Source organism: Phaenicophaeus curvirostris, chromosome 5 (genome assembly GCF_032191515.1).
Source record: "Phaenicophaeus curvirostris isolate KB17595 chromosome 5, BPBGC_Pcur_1.0, whole genome shotgun sequence".
Classification (NCBI taxonomy): domain Eukaryota; kingdom Metazoa; phylum Chordata; class Aves; order Cuculiformes; family Cuculidae; genus Phaenicophaeus; species Phaenicophaeus curvirostris.
In genome coordinates, this window is record NC_091396.1 from 26938510 (window position 1) to 26961013 (window position 22504).

General features: G+C 42.1%; 1 pseudogene; it reads left to right on the top strand.

Moving 5' to 3' along the window:
- Positions 1-22504, top strand: part of LOC138721242 (cytosolic phospholipase A2 epsilon-like) — a 45170-nt pseudogene that overhangs the window by 10876 nt on the left and 11790 nt on the right.

Consider the following 22504-nt stretch of genomic DNA (forward strand, 5'->3'; position numbering starts at 1 on the left):
TCTCTTCATAGCAAAGGTGTTCAAGGCCTTTGATCATTTTGGTGGCCCTTCTATGGACCCACTCCAACAGGTGCATGTCTTTTCTGTGCTGAAGGCTCCAGTGCTGGATGCAGTACACCAAGTGTGGTCTCTCCAGAGCAGAGTAGAGGGGTAGAATCACCTCCCTTGATCTGCCAGCTGCACTTCTTTGATGCAGCCCAGGATATGATTGGACTGGAAGTGCACATGGCCGGCTCATGTCCAGCTTCTCATCCCCCAGGTCCTTCTCTGCAGAGCTGCTCTCAATCTCTTCATTCCTCAGCCTGTATCAATACTGAGAGTTACTCCAAGCAAGGTGCAGGACTTTGCACTTCAGCTGTTTGAACCTCATGAGTTTTTCATAAGCCCGCTTCTACAGCTTGTCAAGATCCCTCTGGATGACATTCCATCCCTCAGAGTTGTCAGCCTCACCACTCAGCTTGGTGTCATCCACAAACTTGATAAGGATGCACTTGATCCTTTTGTCTATGTCATTGATGAAGATATTAAACAACAAAACAGACCCCTGAGGGACACCGCTTCTCATTGATCTTTGGATATTGAGCTGTTTACCATTAATCTCTGGGTGTGACTATCCAAATAAATTCTTGTCCACTGAATAGTCTATCTATCAAATCCACATCTCTCCGATTTAGAGAGAAGGATGTTGTGGGAGACTGTGTCAAACGCCTTGGAGAACTCCAGATAGATGATATATGTGGGTCTTCCCTTGTTCACTGATGTAGTCACTCCCTCATAGAAGGCCACTACACTGGTGAGGCAGAGCTTGTCCCCAGTGAAACCATGCTGTCTGTCTTGAATCACCTCCCTCTTCTCCATGTGCCTTAGTGCAGCTTCCAGGATATGTTCCACGATCTTCCCAGATACTGAGGTGAGACTGACAGGCCAGTAGTTCCCAGGGACCTTCTTTCTGCTCTTTTTAAAAATGAGTGTGATGTTTTCCTTTTTCCAGTCACCAAGAACTTAACCTGATTGCCATGACTTTTCAAATATGGAGAGTGGCTTGGCAACTATATCAGCCAATTCCCTCAGGACTCTGGGATACATCTTATCTGATCCCACTTAATATGCCTTTAGATTACCCAGTTTTTTCTCAAAAACTTTTATGCCATTTCATTGAATAGCATAATAGCTTGAGAATAACTGCAATTTTTTTGTGCATACCTTTTATGAGTTTTATGTCTTTCATCCTCATAGTGGTGGAAATTATTCGGCATGTTAAGCTAAGTTTTGTCATGATGGATTCCTCATGGTCTAATGTTTTGCACACCTAAGCTGTTGTACTGTTCTACCTCACTGATGTCATATACTTTGACTTTTTTAGCAGTCTTTGACTTTTATCACTTAACAGCACCTGTGAATGTGCTTTCTTTTATTTTACTTGAGAGTTTCTCCCTGCTACTTTAATTGCAGTATCCCAGAAAATAGATGGCATCTCCTAATTATTTCCTCATTTTCCACCAGCAGTCCTCCATTTTCACTTCAGATAATCTTTTCAGATTTTTGGTCATTAGCTTTCACAACAGCTTCTCACTTTGGATGCCTTTTGTTGTTGCTTCTTGACGTGACTTTATGAAGAATTACGGATCCATTTGCCATCTGCCACTATATTAATTCCTCCCTGAGTTCATCTTGAATATCTGTGACTAACACCAGGCCTCCATGTCACTGCAGTAGCCACATATTCCTTGACCGTGATACATTCTGTACCTTCAGTATTATTTGGCTGGATATCTTTCTGCAAATCAAATGTCATTATAATTACTGAGGTCATTTTATAACTTCCACAGACCCTTGTTATTAGAACTACAAGCTAATACTTCCCTATTCCCTAATATGCTTCATTTTAATGCTGTAACATTTTTGGATTTTTGATGCTTTACTCAGAATTCCTTAAAAATATATTACTATTCCTTAAACTGACTCTCTTAAAGTCACTTTTTAAAATATCACAGAATCACAGAGTGACAGAATCACTAGGTTGGAAAAGACTCACAGGATTGTCGAGTCCAACCATTCCTATCAGCCACTAAACCATGCCCCTCAGCACCTCATTCACCCATCCTTTAAACACGTCCAGGGATGGTGACTCAACCACCTCCCTGGGCAGCCTGTTCCAGTGCCAGATGACCCTTTCCGTGGAAGATTTTTTTCTGATGTCCAGCCTGAACCTCCCCTGGTGAAGCCTGAGGCCATTTCCTCTTGTCCTGTCCCATGTCACTTGGGAGAAGAGGCCAGCTTTCTCCTTTCTACAACCTCCTTTTAGGTAGTTGTAGAGAACATTAAGGTCTCCCCTCTGCCTCTTCTTCTCCAGGCTAAACAACCCCAGCTCTCTCAGCCATTCCCCATACGACTTGTTCTCCAGCCCCTTCACCAGCTTCATTACTCTTTTCTGGACACACTCCAGAGCCTCAACATCCTTCTTGTGGTGAGGGGCCCAGAACTGAACACAGTATTCAATGAGCGGTCTCACCAGTGCCTAGTACAGAGGGAGAATAACCTCCCTGGACCGGCTGGTCATGCCATTTCTGATACAAGCCAAGATGCCATTGGCCTTCTTGGCCACCTGGGCACACTGCTGGCTCACGTTCATTCGGCTGTCAACCAACACCCCCAGGTCTTCTCCTCCAGGCAGCTCTCCAGCCAGACCTCTCCTAGTCTGTAGCACTGCATAGGGTTGTTGTGCCCCAAGTGCAGGATCCGGCATTTGGCCTTGTTAAACCTCATGCCATTGGACTCAGCCCAGTGGTCCAGCCTGTTCAGATCCCTTTGCAGAGCCTCCCTACCCTCCAGCAGATCGACACTTCCACCCAGTTTGGTGTCAGCCGCAAACTTGCTAAGGGTGCACTCAATGCCTTCATCCAGGTCATTGATAAAGACATTGAACAGGGCTGGACCCAGTACTGAGCCCTGGGGAACCCCACTTGTCACTGGCCTCCAGCTGGATTTCACACCATTTCCCACCACTCTCTGGGCCCGGCCATCCAACCAGTTTTCCACCCAGGAGAGTGTGTACCTGTCCAGGCCAGAGGCTGACAGTTTCCGAAGCAGAATGCTGTGAGAAACTGTCAAAGGCTTTACTGAAGTCCAGGAAGACCACATCCACAGCCTTTCCCTCATCCAGCAGGCGAGTCGCTTTTTTATAGAAGGCAGTCAAGTTAGTTTTGCAAGACCTGCCTTTTGTGAACCCGTATTGACTGGGCCTGATCACCCGGTTCTCTTGCATGTGCTTCATAATAGCACTCAAGATCACCTGTTCCATGACTTTCCCTGGCACTGAGGTCAGACTGACTGGCCTGTAGTTTCCTGGATCCTCCCTGCGACCCTTCCTGTAGATGAGAACAACATCAGCCAGCCTCCAGTCCACTGGAACTTCCCCAGTCAGCCAGGACCGCTGGAAGATGATGGAAAGGGGTTTGGCAAGCACATCCACCAGCTCCTTCAATACTCTTGGATGGATCCCATCTGGCCCCATATACTTGTGGGTGTGTAGCTAGGCAAGCAAGTCTCTAACCACCTCCTCTTGAATCACGGGAGCTTTGTTCTGCTCCTCTAACTCCTGGGGATGTACACACAGGAACAACTTTCCTTACTATTAAAGTCTGAGGCAAAGAAGGCATTAAGTACCCCAGCCTTGTCCTCATCCTTTGTCACAGTTGTTCCATTTGCATCCAACTTTTTTTTTCTTTTTTTTTTTTAAGAATATTTGGTCCCTATTGGATGCAATTTTTAGGGACTGAATGTTCTCCCTGGTCCTCCTTTTATTATTAATGTATTTATAGAAAAGTTTTTTGTTATCTTTCACTAACTTGGCCAATCTGAGCTCTAGTTGGGCTTTAGCCCTCCTGATTTTTCCTCTGCACAATCTCACTTCCCTCCTGTAGTCCACCCAAGACGCCTGTCCCTTCTTCCAAAGTTCATAGACATTCCTCTTCTTTTTGATGTCCCTAAAGATCTTCCTGCTCAACCAAGCTGTTTTTTCCCCCTGCCAGCTCCTTTTCCAGAACATGGGGACTGCTTGCTCCTGAGCTGATAGGATTTCCTTTTTAAAGAGCTCCCAGCCCTCGTGGGCTCCCCTGCCCTTAAGGACTGTCTCCCATGGGACTTTGCCAACCAGCCTTCTGAACAGTCCAAAGTCTGCCCTCTGGAAGTTTAATGTGAATGTTCTGCTAATCTCCCTCCTCACCTCACCTAAGAACCGAAAAATCTACCATCTCATGATCACTTTGTCCCAAGCATCCTCCAACTGTCACATTCCCCAAAAGGCCTTCTCTGTTGACAAACAGCAGGTCCAGGAAGCATCTTCCCTTGTCGGCTCACTCACCAGTTGCGTGAGGAAGTTGTCTTCCACACGCTCCAGGAATCTCCTCGACTGCTTCCTTTCTGCTGTATTGTACTTCCAGCAGATATCTGGAAGATTGAAGCTCCCCACAAGGACAAGAGGTAGTGATCTTGAGACTACTCCCAGTTGTTTATAGAAGAGCTCATCAGCTTCTTCTTCTTAGCTGAGTGGTCTATAACAGACTCCCATCACACTATCCACCTTCTTGTGGGCTCCTCTGATATTAACCCACAGACACTCAATCCCGTCAACACTATAATCCAGCTCGAGGGTATCAAAGGACTCGCTAACACAGAGGGCTACCCAACACCTCTCCTACCCTTCCTGTCCCACCTGAAGAGTTTATACCCCACCACAGGTGCACTCCAGTTATACGAGTCCAAAGCTGTGTATTGCTCTGGTGGCCTGAGACATTCCCTAAGGTACTAATTGTAATCCTTAGGCACCTCTCCATCATGACAATTATTCTTTCAAAAACAAGTAAGAAAACCTAAAAAGATCCCTCTTTTTTTTCCCCCCAACCAAATTGGAGCATTTCTGATTTGTGATTCACTGAATTTTGTGTTATTGCATCAGATGTCGATGACCATGTGTATGATTTAGTGTTAGATGGCTAACTGAACTTTCTCAGCTTATTTACCTCCTGTCTCCACTTTCCTATTAATTCTCTCCTTCCATACTTTCTCTTTTCATTCTTAGGTGAATGCAGACTTTAGAAGCTGATGGAGTTTATGGAGAAAGTGCATTTCATTGCCTATTGTATTTTTGCTGTGATGCCAACTGGAAAAGATGGCTTCAGCAGAACCTGTGCTCCTTTAAGTGTTTGGTTGTCATTATGATAAATACAGGTACTTCAAACTTTAAAGCACATCTCCTTTGTTATTTTTTTCAGCAGGAAGAAATGTCACCTTACTCCCTGCTCACTGTAAGAATCATAAAGTTGAGAAATGCTCATCAGGCAGATTTTTGTAAGTACCAGATTTTCTTTCTGACATTTTACAGTTCTAAAATTACTGGACCAGCCCCTGCTTGTGCTAGCCACTGCACAAATGCAGAACACAGAAAGCATACCAGCTAAGAAATCACACCAGCTAAGAAATCACAATCAAAGCTATTTTCTTCCACAGAATATCTATTTACCATTTCAGAGGTCTTTTGTTATTTGCATTTTTGGTTTTCTTTAATAATTCAGCGACAGGTCAGTGCCAGGTGGGCATTGACTAAATCAGACAGCAAAACACAGACAGCTTGGCTGTTTCAGAAGTGTGTAAATACCCTAACATTGCTTTTAATACCCAGGTGTTTATGTCCCATGTCTATAACAAACACATATAATACAGGTCTGAAATCTTTACACATCAATCGCTCTTAATTCTTTGCTCTTAAAAGCCCTGACACATCACAGAAGCTCAGTGGAGTGTACAGCATACATGTCCTGAGCAGCCACATTGTTATGGATGTTTCTGACTCTTGCCTTAGCTGAAAGACATATGTATTACAGAAATATTTTGTAGTCTTTAGTATGTGGTACATCACGGCTTACATACAACGTGTTCTGAAAATGAGTGGTATTTGCCAGTCCTTACATGGTGCTCCACTTCCTCAGAGGTTTTTCTCTGGCGATTATTCTCCTGCCATCCCCACTTTGTGCCTCATGAACTTGGCAGGTCAGTAATTACTACAGTTTTGCATATACCTGTACCGTCTGTTCTTCCTCCTCTTTCTGTGCATTTTCTTTCCTTCTTTTGGGAGATCGTGCTGACGTTCACTGACACCACAACCTCTCTACTGCCCAGCATTTCATGTAATGTTACCTCATTCACCTGTCTTTCCACTACATAATATTTTTAGTACAGCTAGAGTATCCTATTTGCTTAGATGAAGAGTCAATTTTTAGCTATGATACTCCAAAATGTGGTGGTTTCAGTGTAGTTACAAAAGTTACCAGAGAAAATTGTTGTTCATTGTATCTCAAGGACTCTTGCATTGTCTTGGTACATTCCCTAAAGTTAGAAGCTCAAACAGAATCTATGACAGGCACAACTTTTCCAAAGAGAGAAGATGAGGTGACTCATGCTGACAGTAAATCAGCAGCTCTGCTCCAGATTACTTTGGCCTGGAAACCCTAGCAGGTTTTGCTTCAGAAGACTTCTTTGGACTAAAGTCCTTACTAACAGGGAGCTCCTCTTTCCACAAGGCAGCAAGCTATCAGGTGTCCTTTGAGGAAGGTTAAGGACATGGCAGGATACCTTCTTGTTATCTCCAAGTGAGCGCTTCTTGACTTCCATTAGGTAATTCAGAAACAGCAACATTTTCATCCCAAACACTACCATTTGTTTTTATCATCGTTTTCTGATGGAACAATATTCTACAAAGAAAATTTCTCACCTTCTCTTCGCATTCCACTCATTTTGGTATTTCAAGAACATGGATGTCACCTTTGTTGATTTTCCAACCAAATGTTTTCCAGCCAAGCATTCAGTTCACATGTACTGCAATACTGAGTTACAGACACAAGAAATACTATAGGACAGCAAAGAAGATCAAATTAATTTCCGTTCTTTTTCACAGCTACGAAACAGTGCGCATACGTGCAAGACTTAACCTTCATTCCTTTGAAGTGCTGGTTTAATTGCTTTTTGGTATAACCTTTGATCTAGAATGGAAATTGAATGGCAAGATAAGAATCATGATTCACCATGTAATGCAAAGGGATTACATGAAGTGAAATGCTTCTGTGCTCTCAGAAAGTAGCGTTATTGTTATGAATCTGTCCTCTGTCTTGAGGACAGTGGAATTTCAGAGAAGGTCTTGCATAATGAGATGCAGATATTAGATGCAGATAATTCCCATTATTGCCAAAATGTACATGTCTAGAGCAGGGATCAAGATATGTGCGCTCAGTATTAGCTCTGACAACAGACTTGTATAAGTTAGGCAAGTCATCCAAACACTCTGTGCTTCTGTTGCCCTATTGATAAAATGCAGATAGCAGATTATCTTCTCCCACGCATTTCCTCTCTCTTTTCTATTTAGACAATGTAATCATTTTTAAAGCAGTTATCTCTTACTACATATAGAAGAATCCCAATTTAAGATGTAAGGCAAGTCCTAGAAACAGTGAGAATTATCTTCAGATTCTTTTGTTAATTACCAGTACACAAGATTTGAGGACTAACATGTGAAGAAAAGCATGTCTTTCATTTCTGTTGGCAATTGCCTAGGCAGTCAGTGACTTTGGGCCTGCTTCTTGAGGATGTCATACCATAATGGAGTACTGTAAATTAACATGCCACTGAACAAGCAAGATAAACAAATATTCAATAGCTCTTTGTTGACTGAGCAGCAACCTGCCTGTGCTCTCAAAGAAGCCAGAGTCTCCCAGGAAAAATAGTGTGATACCATGTGGTTTAAATAGTTCAGTACAATGCAGAAAGATATCTTTAACTTTTTAAATGGTTGATTTTTGCACTTATACCGATGTTTTTAGCTTAATGTTTTATTTTTAACATTTGAAAGCATTTGAAATATCAGAAAACTAAAATATGCTGATGTGTGCTAATGAGAATTAGAAAGTTTACCTAACGTTGTCTCAGCAATGTGATCTTTTTTCCTGGAAAATGGATTAGAGGTAGCTGATACAGGTGCTATCTGTTAGCAGAAGGCTAACAAGTTTTATGATAACATAGTTCAGATTTCACTAGATTTTAATCTTCCAAGTATCAAATCCAGGAACCAGCCACCCTTCCAAACAACTGCAGCACTTCCTATGACTTGCTTTTTCTGCCCACAGACTGGCTTCCCATCCTTCTATGCAGACACAGTTACCTGCTGCCCTAGTTTCTCTTCACATCCACTTGGCTAAAATATGCCCTACTTCCCTGACTTTCAGTTTGCTGCAAGTGCAGTTACATCAGGTCCAACTCCACTTTATATATACCCCACTTTATAGATATCCCCGTTTACAGATACCCCACTTTATAGATACATCTTATATATACTCCCACTGACATTCCTCACTATTTTATGCACCCAACCTGATCATGGCTGTTTTTTAAATATGCATCTGAAGATCTGTGGGATGTGTGTTTAGCAAGCCTGCAATAGAGTCCTAGCTTATCCTGAAATCTGATGTTACATCTTTGCCTGTAGGCAACACATGCTGGTGGAGCTTTGCAATGATTGCATTCATCTTCAAACAAAGAAAAAATTAAAACAAAAAGAAAGCACTCCGCTCTTCCTCAATGGAACAGTTAGCCCTTTTCATATATTTACCATTGTTCCCTTGCTTTTGCAGGCTCCTATATACTTGGGTAATGTTCAGCTTCAAAATTTGCTTCATACAACTGGTTTCTGTCTTGTCTTGCCTTGTCTTATCATGCAAATGCTCTTGGCAGACCTGAGTTAATTATTTTTCACAGTATTCTTAACTGACCTTTATGCCAATTTATAATCATGGGTCAGAATCAAACACACATTTCTGGCACTCCCTGAGCTCACTCTGGGCACTAGAGAGGTGGGTGCCCAGATAAGACACACCCATCCTGCTGCCTTGCAGGTGCTGACTGTCATCACCAGACTCCAATGCTCATACACAGTTAGGTTGGAGAGGTGGTGAACGTGCTTGAAAGGAAGCAATTCTGGTGAAGTTTATGTGACTTACAGCCTGGCATGTGCTTTGCAATGGTATTCGTCTCCTCAGTCAGAGACTGCAGACAGCCTTGCATAAAAGAATGACATTTTTGGTCATTGGTGTGTTTATTTGCTCCTTCTCAGCTGGAAGTTAGTATCAGAGGATTTTACAAAAGCTCGTGTTTCCTGACTCTGTCAGTGGCATCACTTCCCTTAGAGAATTCTCCATGTGTACGAGGAGTGCCTGGCCAAGATGAGGTGGTAGTTCATTGGTGTATCGGCTTCTTTCCTCACTGCCAACACCCCTTCCACTGGAGGAACACGGTGGCATGGGCTTTCCAAGACATTCCATCTGCCCTCATTAAACAAATGAGTTATTGGTTGGCCACACAGAGCTGCATCAAGTTTCCTGCCTGGCCCACCTTCACCGTCATTAGTGTTTACTCACTGGCTTATGGTAGCCTCTAAAGCCCACAGCCAGAGCTGACCTCCTTACCCCATTTCTGTGAACAAACAGACTTAACAAATCAGTGAGGGAATCTGTCTTGCACAAAGGCAATTGCCCTGAGGTGCCACAAGCGGAAGAAAATCTGTCCCAGGTCCTTAGGCAATATCAGTGACATAGATCTGCAGTGATATGACCCTCCCTGCTACAGTTTAGTACAACGTGAAAAGGTAAATCTCTCTTGGACTCCACTAGATCCCACATAGCACTGAAGACTTGACTAAAAGGCTCTCTGTGACAGGTTGCTGCCTGAAACCATGGCAGCCTATGGGGGTACCAGCTGATACCACATTCCAAGAGCTGACCTTTGCTGCTAGAGAGCATGTTTAGGCTTATTGACACAGCAGGGGTGAAGAGGAAGGGTTTTGCTTGACACACTCAGCCTCACTGATGCTGGGTGTTTGCAACTCTCTGCTAGGACTGCAGAGGTGAATTTGAGCTGTGTGCCTCAGTACAAAATTATTTGGAGTGACAGGTGATTTCCTCCTATCTACTCGGTGTTGCCCTGCAAGTTCAAGAGGCTGTAGGGAGCAGGATCTCTGTGATGCACCTGTCAGAGCTAAGGTAGGACAAGGAGAAATCTTGGGGAGGGCTGAAATGTGACTGTGATTATCAGGTATATTTTCTAACTATATAAATCAGGTGCATGTGGAAGTTGTCTCAGCTGTGGAAGGAAATCTGTTGGTCTTAGCTGTGAGGTCAGAACAATCACACTACTCCCTTTACCTTTCTTTTGGTTTTGGACCAGCCTTTCCTTTTTAATCCTTGGATTAAGACAGAGTTTACGTATTTATAAAAGAGGAGCTCAGAGCCTTTCTCTTCTCCCAGTTTATGAAATTATTTTGTAGAAGTTTTTTTAAATCCATTTGGAAGAAATTAGTCAGTTTTGATGTAATACACCTAGAGTCTGCAAATCAGAGTGGTTCTCCAAACACATCAGGGGTTATTTTTGCTACAGGAAATAAGTGCAAGCTCATTAGGAAGCATACAACAAGCAAAAGTGATACTCATGGTTCTACCCCCAAGAATGCAAGTGGTGCTGTTGGCACAAGAGGTAGAGGTGACCCAAAGTGTGAAAGCTTTGCTCAGTGGCTACAATAGATACTGCGACCACTGAGTCTCTGCTCCAGGTGTTAAATCCTACTTTGCCACTCAACTTAAATGGCTGGACAGAGTGGAGGCCTCATTCACATGGGACTCTGTCCATTCCTGGTAAAGGACATTACTGATTAAGTGCAGTAGATCTAAGAGCTTTTGTTGTTTCCACAAGCAAACTACAGACAGTAGTATACTTATAGTAGAGTGTTGCATCAGCTTACTTTAGGGCACAGAGTTTAGTTCAAATCAGCTCTCAGACAGACAGCAGTCAGAGGTAACTTCTTAATATTTTTTGCATCGTACTATGCTGGTGAGGGAAAATGTGCCCAGAGACCACAATGACTGAGAAATGGGAGTGGCTCTCTTCCTCATTTAGGTGAACTATAGTAAACTCAGATTCAAGGGGAAACCTGTCTGTGCAGGTAAAAAGGAATTCACTAGAAGAAATAATTTTCTTCTTGGCATTACGAAATGTAGCAGCAGAACAGATGGGATTTTATATTTACATTTATTGTTCTTACAAGACTAGCTTTTTTTTTAATATGCTTTAGTTTTCAGTGCTGTAATCTTCTTACTTGTGACAACAGTGAATGATTTTAGCATGTGATGGTTCATTTCAGAAACATATCACAGGACTACACTCTCACACAGCAACAAACAGCTGGCTGTGGTTCTACACTTACAGTTCAGTTCTAAAATTTTAGCCTATCTCTAGCTAGAAGACAGAGAATAGAAATAGTCCCACCAACACCGAAATGCAATTGAATCAGAAGAAGTTAAAAATTGGGAAAGGATATCAGAGTCACTTAGTGCTGAATTCCAAAGAGTCTAAATTCAGATGTCTCGGGGTCATCATGGGGTGACATTATGTCATCAGCGAACGAAGTTGCAAAATATGCACTGAGGTAAGGACCTGGCATGCCATGAAATTGCTAATGATGCCCAGCAATTTCATTAAAATTAGAGCATGAAGAAAACACAAATGTTTATGTGGGTTTTGGGGTTTTTTTTTGTATTAGCTCCCAGGTAGCACTGAATAAACTGTGAGATTTTCAGTAGCATTTTTGTACAACTTCTTTCACCCAAAAAAGCTGGTTAGTCATTTCAGGTGCTCCAAGGTACTGAGATTATTGTAGTCTTTCTAGTATTGAATGCACATGCAACTATTCTGTAATTTTTCGTTTCTTCCACTGTTTACCTCGCAGCTTAGCCTGGCTTCAAGTGAACTGCCACTTCTACAGAAATACATGAGCCCAGTTAAATTCACAGCATGGGGAATGACTAATAACTGTCTGTACATTTCATGGAGAACACGGAAAATCACAGGAATTTTATGGGAAACAATAACCTCTTCCCATCGTGAGGGACTGTAGATGATTAGTGGTAAAAACACATATGGCACAGTTCCCTTTGTCCCTCGGAAGAAGACTTGTTTTGTCCTAATGGTTTCATCTCACCTCATCTTCAAGGTCAAATTTGCACTCAGTAGTTACTAATCACTATGAGTAATTTGTTTGTGACCAACTAGCCTTGATATGCAGAATCACACAGAGCAGCTGAGATATGAAGGCGTCACTGGAGATTGCATAGTCCAGGCCACTGCTCAAAGCAGAGTCAGCTACAGCAGGTTGCTGAGAGCCATATCCAGTTGAGTTTTGAACATTTCCAAGGATAAAGACTTCACAATTTCTCTGGGCAACTGTCCCAAGTATTTGACCACACTCAGGGTGAAAAAAGCTTTTCTTATGTTTAAATGGGATTTCCTGTATTTTAGTTTGTGTCTTATGGCCTCTTACCTTTCATTGGACACCACTGAGAAGAGTTTGGCTCTGCCTGCTTTACCCCCCTGCCCACCTCTCTCCCTAACCAAGTATTTACATATGCTGGTAAGATCCTCTCGAGCCTTCTCTGCTCCAGGCTGAAGAGTTCTGCTCTCTCAGCCTCTCCCCATATAGCAGGTATCCCCTATCTTTTTTGTGGACTTTTGCTAGACTCACTCTAGTACTTCTTTACCTCTCCTGTACCTAGGAACCTAGTAATATGGCCTTGCCAGTAGAAAGGAAAGATCACTCTCCACCTGCTGGCAACATACCTCATAATGCAGCACAGGAGGCTGTTGGCCTTGCTTGCCACAAGGGCACATTGCTGACTCGTGTTCAACCTGGTGTCCACCAAAGCACAAGGTCCTCTGCAGGTCCTCACCTGCAGAGCTGCTTTCCAGCTGGCAAGGCCCCAGCCTGTCTGGTGCATAGGGTTATTCTTCCTTATGTGCAGGATTTGTATTTTCCTTGCGGAACTTCATGATGCTCACATTGGCTCTGTTCTCCACACTGTCCAAGTCCTTCTGAATGGCAGTGCTGCCATCTGATTAGTCAACAACTCCTCCTAGTTTTGTACCACCTGCAAACTTGCTGAAGCTGTACTCTGTCCTTATTAAAAATAGTGTTGTGATGAACAACAATTGTTTTTATCCAGCTGTGTGATTTCTATCTTCCTGGTTTGCCAATGTATATTTGAAAGAACTCGCCATCTCTCATCCATGCTCAAGCTACGGAGCATTTCAGTGCCTCCACTTCTTGTATTGTGCTTCCACTGCCAGATAATTTGTGCCTATGTTTCTATAGTAAGCCAATCTGATTGCTACGTGAGCCTCTGGTTGCCAACTGCTTCAGATGAAAAATTCCACACCAAAACCATCAAAAACTGCAGAAATCCCGTGTGGAATGAAACTTTCTACTTCCTGATACAGAGACAAGCCAAGGTAAACAAAACAAAAAACATCTTAATTCCATTCCATTTCATTCCATTTCATTTCATTTCATTTCATTTCATTTCAATGCAACTTCTTTCAGTTTAGCCCAAAGCAGGATGTCATGTCCTCTAGTGCCTTTCTGAGACACTTAAAATTCCCCTAGCAAGCTGGAGCAAAATAATTTTGGGGTTTGCTGGAATCCACATCTCTTCTAACAGACAGTTATTATTTACATATCAGTGGTTACTGGTGGAGCCTGATCTCCTTGGAGAAGGCTGATAGGACCAATGACGAAGTGACAACATAGAGAAACTATGAAATGAAAACATAAAGTAACACTGTAACAGAAAAGCACATTTTTCCTTGAAAGGATGTGAAATAATGGCATATCAAAGCCAGGAAGCTGCTAAATTCTAATACAATTAAGATCTTCACTAAGTTTGCTGCTGGTCAGTACCTTACATTGAGGTACCTATGAACAAGTGGCTGAAAGTGGGAAGTGCAAGGACATAGAGAAGTGGTTAGTGATATGAAGTGACCTCTGTTGCCCCTGTTGATAAAAGGAAACAAAGGACTTAGGGCTACCCGTGTTCCTTCCTAAAAGGCTGAATTTTTTTGTGAGAGCTAATTACAAGTATGAAATATGACACAAGAGAAATCTCATTTTGGCCTTAATGAGCAAGACTAGAAGCTGTTTCTTGCAAAGGATCTTATGCTCATTTTCTTACTCTGCCTTGTGACACTTTGTCATCAATACTTTTCTATTTCCTTTCATAAGGCAAGCACTGGAGCTGGAAGAGCTGCAGAATGACATACTTTTGGAGTACATGCTAATGAATTGGGCATTTTTCATTTTTTTCTCAGAATATTCTGGAAATTACTGTTTCTGATGATGACATAATTCATGATGATGACCATGCAATTGTGCTTTTTGATGTAGCTAAAATCCCCCTTGGGGAAAGAGTGTTTACGACATTCCCATTAAATCCACAGGTAAGAGCTCTGTTAGACCTTTAGTATGTCTTGACATCCATTCACTTCGCTCTGATTAATGAGGTGTGCTGTCTTCTTCCGTCTTATACCACCAGCACCAGCTTGGTGGTAAAAATGTAACAAAATTTATTAAAATCTTAGAAATTGCTCACCAGTAAAAAAATAGATGGCCTTCTCAAATTCCTGTTGGTTTCCTCTGGCACAGTTACGGCCAAATTCCCAAGCCCCAGAATAGATGGATTTTTAGGGGAACTTTGTACTTCTAATAATATGAGAGAAAATGACAGAGTTTCTCTAATGCTCTCTGAGGTTATAAAAATAAAAACAATACAGGGACAGGGAAACAGCCTGTTTCCACAATACTTTACTGAACACTAAGCCTTAGCATATCATATTCAGCAAATGGAAGCTGACAGGGAAGAAAGTATCAAAAATAAGGGTTTACTAGGGAGACTTGTAAGCATCAAACGCTCTTTATTCTGCTAGCGTAATTGAGATCTTTTTCTTGGAGAAGAAAAAGCTGCTCCTGTCCTGTATGCTGACAATAGCAATCACAAAACAGAATATTGTTACTTATTAAAGCATAAAGGAAACTGTGCTTGCAAAAATGAAGGTCACTTTGCAAACCTCTGCACATGCTAGTTGTAACTGCTTAATTTCTTTTATGTTCATTTTCAGAAGACTGAGGAGCTGGAAACTGAGTTTTTGTTAGAGAGCATGTGAGTAAAACCCTATTAAAAAACTTCCAGCAACAGCCTGGAGCGGTGCCTCAGTGCAGGGAAACCTTCTGTACATCCAGTATCATCTTAATAGCCAGATTCAAACCTAATGCGTGCATCAGCAAATCATTGTAAGAAAGAAAAATGCCATGACTCTCTCTTATATATTACTTCCATAGTTTGGAGTTGATTTTCTGGGGCTAGTAAACCCCATTGCAGTGAGTCAATAAATTTTCTGGAAAGGATTCTCTGGGCAGTTCATAGCTGAGATAATGTTGGTATCCGGTCTGCAACATACCTGAGCTATTAAGGCTGTTACAAGCACTTTCCATGTGCTTTACTGCAATTGAATTGTTCTTGATAGGTAGTTACGTAGCGTATAGTGAAAAACGAGGATATGTCTACAAAAAATAGGAAGGAGCAAATCAAAAACAAAAAAGGGGAGAGAAAAATGTGTCCTGCTCAGGACAATCCACCTTATATTGTTTATAAAACATGTAGTTTTTGTTCTTATTTTCTAGCCAGGATCCTCCTGAAACCATCATCACAAATGGAGCAATAATGGTAAAGTATAATTTGCTTTGTTATCTTGCATGCTTTTCCACATCATTCCTTACTTTAGCTGACTGTGATGGCAGTGAGGGAAACATTTTGAGTCATCATTCTTAAGTCATATGTTTTTCTCTTACAAGCTTTATCTTTGAGGAGACCAGCATGATCTTAGAGGAACCTTCAGACTGCTGCCATTTTCCCTTGTTTTGTCTGCTTCCATAGAAAATTACAATGGGTTTAGCCTAACGCCATCTTCCCAGTGACAATGAAGTTAATTCTCACATTCACCGGGTCTGGCAGAAGTCTCCAACACATTTGGTCCCCATATTCAACCAATGACTCTTCATACAATAACACTCCCAATATCTGCCAGCATTGGTGGCGAGGTGGCTGGATGAGTGATCTAATTCTCTATTCCCATCACATCTATTCTAGTGTCGTGAAGTAGCCTGCTTGGAAGTTTACTTGGATAGCAGGATGAAAAAGAAGCATTTTTCAGGTAAGCTTATTAATTCTTTAACAATAATAATGATTTTACCCAAACAATGCCTTGAAATTGCAGCATCAAAACACTAAGGCTTTAATTGAACATATCTAAGGTGATACATAAAAACTTTACAGTAGGGAACACCACTAATTCTGCAGCAGGTTAAGGTTCAGGATTCTGACCTCATGGGGAGCCTTATGCCATACTAGAAACAATATCAGATGCTTGTACAGAACATATCTAAACTCCAAGCTGAGAAGCTGAAAACCTTTGCTGTAGTGCTGCTAAACTCTGAAGAAGCTTATTTCGTTGCCTCAGAGTCCATGGCCTTAAAATTCATCAGGATCTCTGACAGCTGGGCTTATGCATACACACAGAAACACCCCATTTTATGCAGGGGTTAGCCACTCAGCAGCTGGCTCATGCCTGATCTTGATCAAGATCCAGAATCTATAAGTTCCTCTGCCCACATACCTACAGGGGCTGGAACTGGTAGGCAATCTCAGAGCACACATAAAACACACTGGCAGGATTAGCTTATCTCTTCATATAAACAGGGTCATCTGCTGCATTGTCAGATCTTATTTTAGGGGACTGAGAATTTCCGTTGCTCATTATCTGGCCTGGGATGAGGATGATTTACAATGCAAAGTACCTGGTTGCATTCACTGTGACACGATGCAACTGCAATACAAATGCAGCAGTCTCAAATTCAGTGTTATTCCCACCACATTCCCATTCAGCTTCTTGTTCAGCCTGTTGTAAAGGTACAACCACCCAAAATGTTTGGATCTTGACCACTTTCAGAAAACAGCTTTCCAAATACAAAGGAAGAGGAGAAGGGATATTTCTTAAAGTTACCTTGTGTTTATTTTTTTCTCTTTCTCTTTTTTTTGATTAAAAGTAACTTTTTGTGTGCATTTTATCTCATTGTTTTAGAGAATGAGCTAACATATACAGTGAGAGGATCCTTTGAAGAAACCCAGAGAGTTTCAATGGGCTGTGACTCCCGCTCCCCTGTCCTAGACCCCGCTTTTTTCCACTATGCCAAATACAAGCAACCCTCCCTGGATATTGTACTTGCAAAGAAGAGGAGGCTTCCCATCTTTGTACGTTACCCTAGAATATGGTAGAAAACACAGACAATTCTATGATCTGAACTTTCTTTACATGTGAGTAGGCAGCAAGAGCAGAGGATTCCTATCTTAAGAAAAAAGCACTCCGTGGTCTTTTTCAGTGTGCTTGCGTGTCATGTGGAGCAAGAAGGAGCAGAGGCGTCCAGCTGACTATCCCTCTGAAGTTGCTTCCTTCCGAGCAGGAAGTAGTCAGTGAGGTAAGTGTCCACTGGGCACGGGCAATCCTTTGCAAGCTTTTAAAAATCTGTGCTGATTCCCAAGAAGAATGCCAGTGACAAGTGGGGTTCCCCAGGGCTCAGTGCTCGGTCCAGCCCTGTTCAATGTCTTTATCAATGACCTGGATGAAGGCATTGAGTGCACACTTAGCAAGTTTGCGGACGACACTAAGCTGGGTGGAAGTGTTGATCTGCTGGAGGGTCGGGAGGCTCTGCAAAGGGATCTGAACAGGCTGGACCGCTGGGCTGAGTCCAATGGCATGAGGTTTAACAAGGCCAAATGCCGGGTCCTGCACTTGGGGCACAACAACCCTATGCAGTGCTACAGACTAGGAGAAGTCTGTCTAGAAAGCTGCCCAGAGGAGAGGGACCTGGGGGTGTTGGTTGACAGCAACTGAACATGAGCCAGCAGTGTGCCCAGGTGGCCAAGAAGGCCAATGGCATCTTGGCTTGGATCAGAAATGGCGTGACCAGCAGGTCCAGGGAGGTTATTCTCCCTCTGTACTCGGCACTGGTGAGACCGCTCATTGAATCCTGTGTTCAGTTCTGGGCCCCTCACCACAAGAAGGATGTTGAGGCTCTGGAACGAGTCCAGAGAAGAGCAACGAAGCTGGTGAGGGGGCTGGAGAGCAGGCCTTATGAGGAGCGGCTGAGAGAGCTGGGGTTGTTTAGCCTGGAGAAGAGGAGGCTGAGGGGAGACCTCATTGCTCTCTGTAACTACCTGAAAGGAGGTTGTAGAGAGGAGGGTGCTGGCCTCTTCTCCCAAGTGACAGGGGACAGGACAAGAGGGAATGGCCTCAAGCTCCGCCAGGGGAGGTTTAGGCTGGACATTAGGAAAAAATTCTTCACAGAAAGGGTCATTGGGCACTGGAACAGGCTGCCCAGGGAGGTGGTTGATTCACCTTCCCTGGAGGTGTTTAAGGCACGGGTGGATGAGGTGCTGAGGGGCATGGTTTAGTGTTTGATAGGAACGGTTGGACTCGATGATCCTGTGGGTCTCTTCCAACCTGGTGATTCTATGATTCTATGATTCTAAGAAGAAAGAGAAGATTGCCTCTCTTTATCCAGAGCCAGTTGTTTTCAAACCTCCTTCAAATCTAGGGCAATGCATAATGAAGTAAATTATTTGGAGCAAAATAAAGTTGGGAAATCCAAGGGAGAAGGATAAAGAAAAAAAAATATCTGAACTGTTGCTCATGCGCTTTCTGCTGCCCATGTCCTTAGCCAGAAGAGTCTATCTCCCAGTCTTGGTTTACTGAAGTTCAGAGCTTTGTAGATAAAATGATGGCCCAAAACAGCTATATCTCATTCTGAGTTGGGGGAAAATGACTGTTTTAAACAAAATAACAATATTCATAATTTCACCTTTTTAATTTTCAGCACAGAAAATTTGATTTGCACTTAAAGTTGAAAAAATGGTAAGATCTGTTACTTATCTTCCTTCGGTGATTCCCCCTTGGTTCTTTGAATTTGTAAAGTTATCAATCAAGTTCCAACCTCTTTGTTACTGCCTGCATCCTGAATGCTGACTCATCTTCATTTGAGACTGTGAAATAAAATTGACTCAGTACACAACACAGATTTTCAGTGACCACGAATTTATGTAATGGGACTATACAGTGAGTTAAGAAAAGAACATAAAGAACATGCCAATTTTCTATTGATATTTTGTTGCAATCAAAATTATGTGCTAAGGGCCACTGTTAACACTCTTTGATACCTCTACAAATTATTTCAAAATGCAGATTTTCAATAAAAGCAGCATTTCAAAACTCATTTAGATACCTCCGTCTTTCCTTAGGTTGGAGGGAAAATAATAGACAAAAGTCAGAGTACCTGCTCACCTGTATTTATTTTTAAATATCTACTCAAAGAGATAAATGCAAATTAACACAATCAAGTGATTGCTTATTTCTGAACCAAGAAAACACATTGTGTATTCTGAGATACAGTTAAGGCCTTAGAAAATTTATAAGATGAATATGTTGCATTATGGAGGAAGTTCTTTTCCCTTACAAAAGCAAGCACATCTTCTATTACGCTCTTTATTTTCAGTAAATATGCTATGAGATAGACATACAGTTTACAGCCATTGTTTAAAAACATCATCCTTACCACACCAGAGATTTTCACAGCAGCTTCCAAATTGCAACTGTAGTGTTTATATATACCCATAAATTACTAAATACACCCACACAAAAAAACCCATCCAAACACAAAAATCCACAACTTCAGTCCATGATATGCAGGTATCAGTGGAAGTTGGTGCAACTTTTGAAGATATGTTTGAAAGCCACCTTTAAAATAATGCTATCTGCAGACTTTTGGCTTTACGTTTGAAACGGAACAATTTAGTTATTTATAGCTATACTTAATTTCAGAAGAAGAAACCCTCTTAATCCAAAGGAAGACATACTGTTGTTCTTCAGGAACAAACTAAACCATTTTTTATCTATCTGCTTTGCTTTATGTAGACCTGATGGTGAAGACAGGTCTATTTACAAAGTAGCAGCAATTAAAATTCTGAATTATTCTATAAACATGATATGAAACACCTGATCCTCTGTTCCAGCCAGGAAGACCTAAATGTACGCCTGGGGTTTGACCTGTGTGCCCAGGAACAGGATTTCATTCACAAGAGGAAAAAAGTTGTTGCAGCTGCTCTAAAGGACATCCTCCAACTCGAGGAGGACTTGCAGGATGATGAGGTATCTGAAACATAATTATTCTCTGCTTTCTCCACAGCTGAGTGCCAAAATGTAGCATTTGTGTTCAATTCCTACTTTCCTGAAAGCAGTGCAAATTTTCGTGTTCAAGCTTAGGGCTCACTTCGTTTCTCTATTCTAAGGAAAAAAATGAGTAATCATTTGGAACACTAATAAAAACCTGCAGCCCTGTAGTTGCAGGATCTATCTTTCTGTTGAGTGGCAGTCTGCACGACAATGCAGATAAGTGCTAGGTGCTCTCAGGACCAAAGCCAAAGTTTCTTTTAGGCCTTGCAGTCAACTTGGCCAGATCTAAACCATTGATTCAGCATTTCTTCCCCTTATGATTTAAACCAGACATGATTTTGTTGAGCTTTTTGTGCTGGCATTTAGGCTCCCACTGTGTGAGCACAGCATGCTGCCAGTCTAACTTCAGCATCTGCTGCAGCTAGAACATGCACTTGCTTCGCAAATGGGAAGGATAACAGAAAGTCCCAAGGAAGTTGTGGATTCCCAATCCCTGGAGGTGTTCAAGGCCAGGTTGTGGATGGGGCCTTGGGCAGCCTGATCTAGTGGGAGGTGCCCCTGCTCACTGCAGTGGGGATGGAGCTAGATGATCTTTCAGGTCCCTTCCAACCCAAATTATTCTGTGATTCTAAGAAAGTCCAAGACTGGGAAAAACTGGGCTTCTCTTTTGTTAACTATACTGCCATGACTGCAGTGTGATGCCTGAATTCAAATGCAGAAATGGCAAATTTTCCTTGTTTTGCCTTGAACTGTGCTCAGCAGGTTTTTTGCAAAGCTGGACTTTTCACGCACAAGACCTTGCCTCTAAATGCCAGCACTAAGCTGTGGGCCATTTCCTTCCCCTCAGATATAGAGGCACCAGTACTTCCCTGCAGAACCACCTCCTTAGAATCTCCTGATGATTTCACTTCAGTGTGTGGAAGCTATCTTTATTGTTAATGGAGTCAATTCATATTTATCGATTAAGCCTATTTCTAAGGTGTCCAGATCCCAGATTTCTGTATCACCATAGAAAAGAGTAATTGCAGCTCCCTGGCATACCTAGTATTGTATGTACATATGTGGTATGTGGGATCGGTCAGGCTTCTCTTTCCCTTCAGCAACCGTAAAAAAGGATGGTGTCTAGTCTCAGAGGATCTGAACTCATCCATGTCATGATATATCTAGTATAAACCTCGAAGTATCTATACAACAGCAGAAAATGGCTTTAGCAAACCTTAGCAACACAGAGGTTATTACTATTCACATGAAAACTGTGAGACAGCACCTATGTTTTCTAGACGGTACAGATGGCAGAAGGCACCATCTCCTCTAGTTTTTTACTGGTTTGTGTTATTGGTTTTACAATAAACCACTGAAAACATGATGTTTGAGATGATGGATTTAATCTCTTAATGTACATGTGCTTGGCTGAGGAAACATGAAGCATTTCTCCCTTATTTCTCCCCATTATTAATTCAGGGGCATTTTTCTCCTTGCAGATTGGTAGTACTCAGCATCTTTATTACTCTATCAGTCCTGTAACTTTTTTCTAATCAATTACATTTCTCTCTCTTTTCACATGATGTCATTAAATGCATGTGGGTTTGGATCGAAAAGATACCGGTGATAGCAATCATGACAACAGGTGGTGGAACCAGAGCTCTGACAGCCATGTATGCTCACCTTCTCAGTATGCAGGAGCTTAATGTCTTGGACTGTGTCTCATACATCACAGGTTTATCTGGCACAACATGGTAAGTCCAAGATAAGGACAGTTCTTCATAGGAATATTCTATATTTGATGTCAAGAAGTGATCTGAAGAGTTGTACGATCTTTACTTTCAAGAAAGGATTTTCTTTTTCTGCTGTGGCTTTTTCTTGTCTCCTTCAGTGGGTATTTACCAGCATTTAGAATTCAGTTCTGATTAAGCACGTGGATGCTACCACACACATATGTGCTTTTCATGTAAATCAAGGCATGATAAGTTCCAAAAGCTCTGTTTCAGAACTCACAATTTCCCTTGTGTTTCATAGGACCATGTCAAACTTGTATGAAGATCCTAACTGGTCCCAAAAGGATCTTAAGGAAACACTCAGTGATGCCCGAAAGCACGTGCTCAAAAATAAATTCCTCACTTGTTTTGCTCCCAATCGTCTGAAATACTATTTGAAAGAGTTGTGCCAGAGAGAACAGGAAGGACATCAGATAAGTTTCACAGACCTATGGGGACTCATCATTGAAACCATGTTACATGATAAGGTACAATAGCAGCACTCTTCTCTTCAGATTTGCCTTTTTAGTGAATAGAGAGGTGAGGGC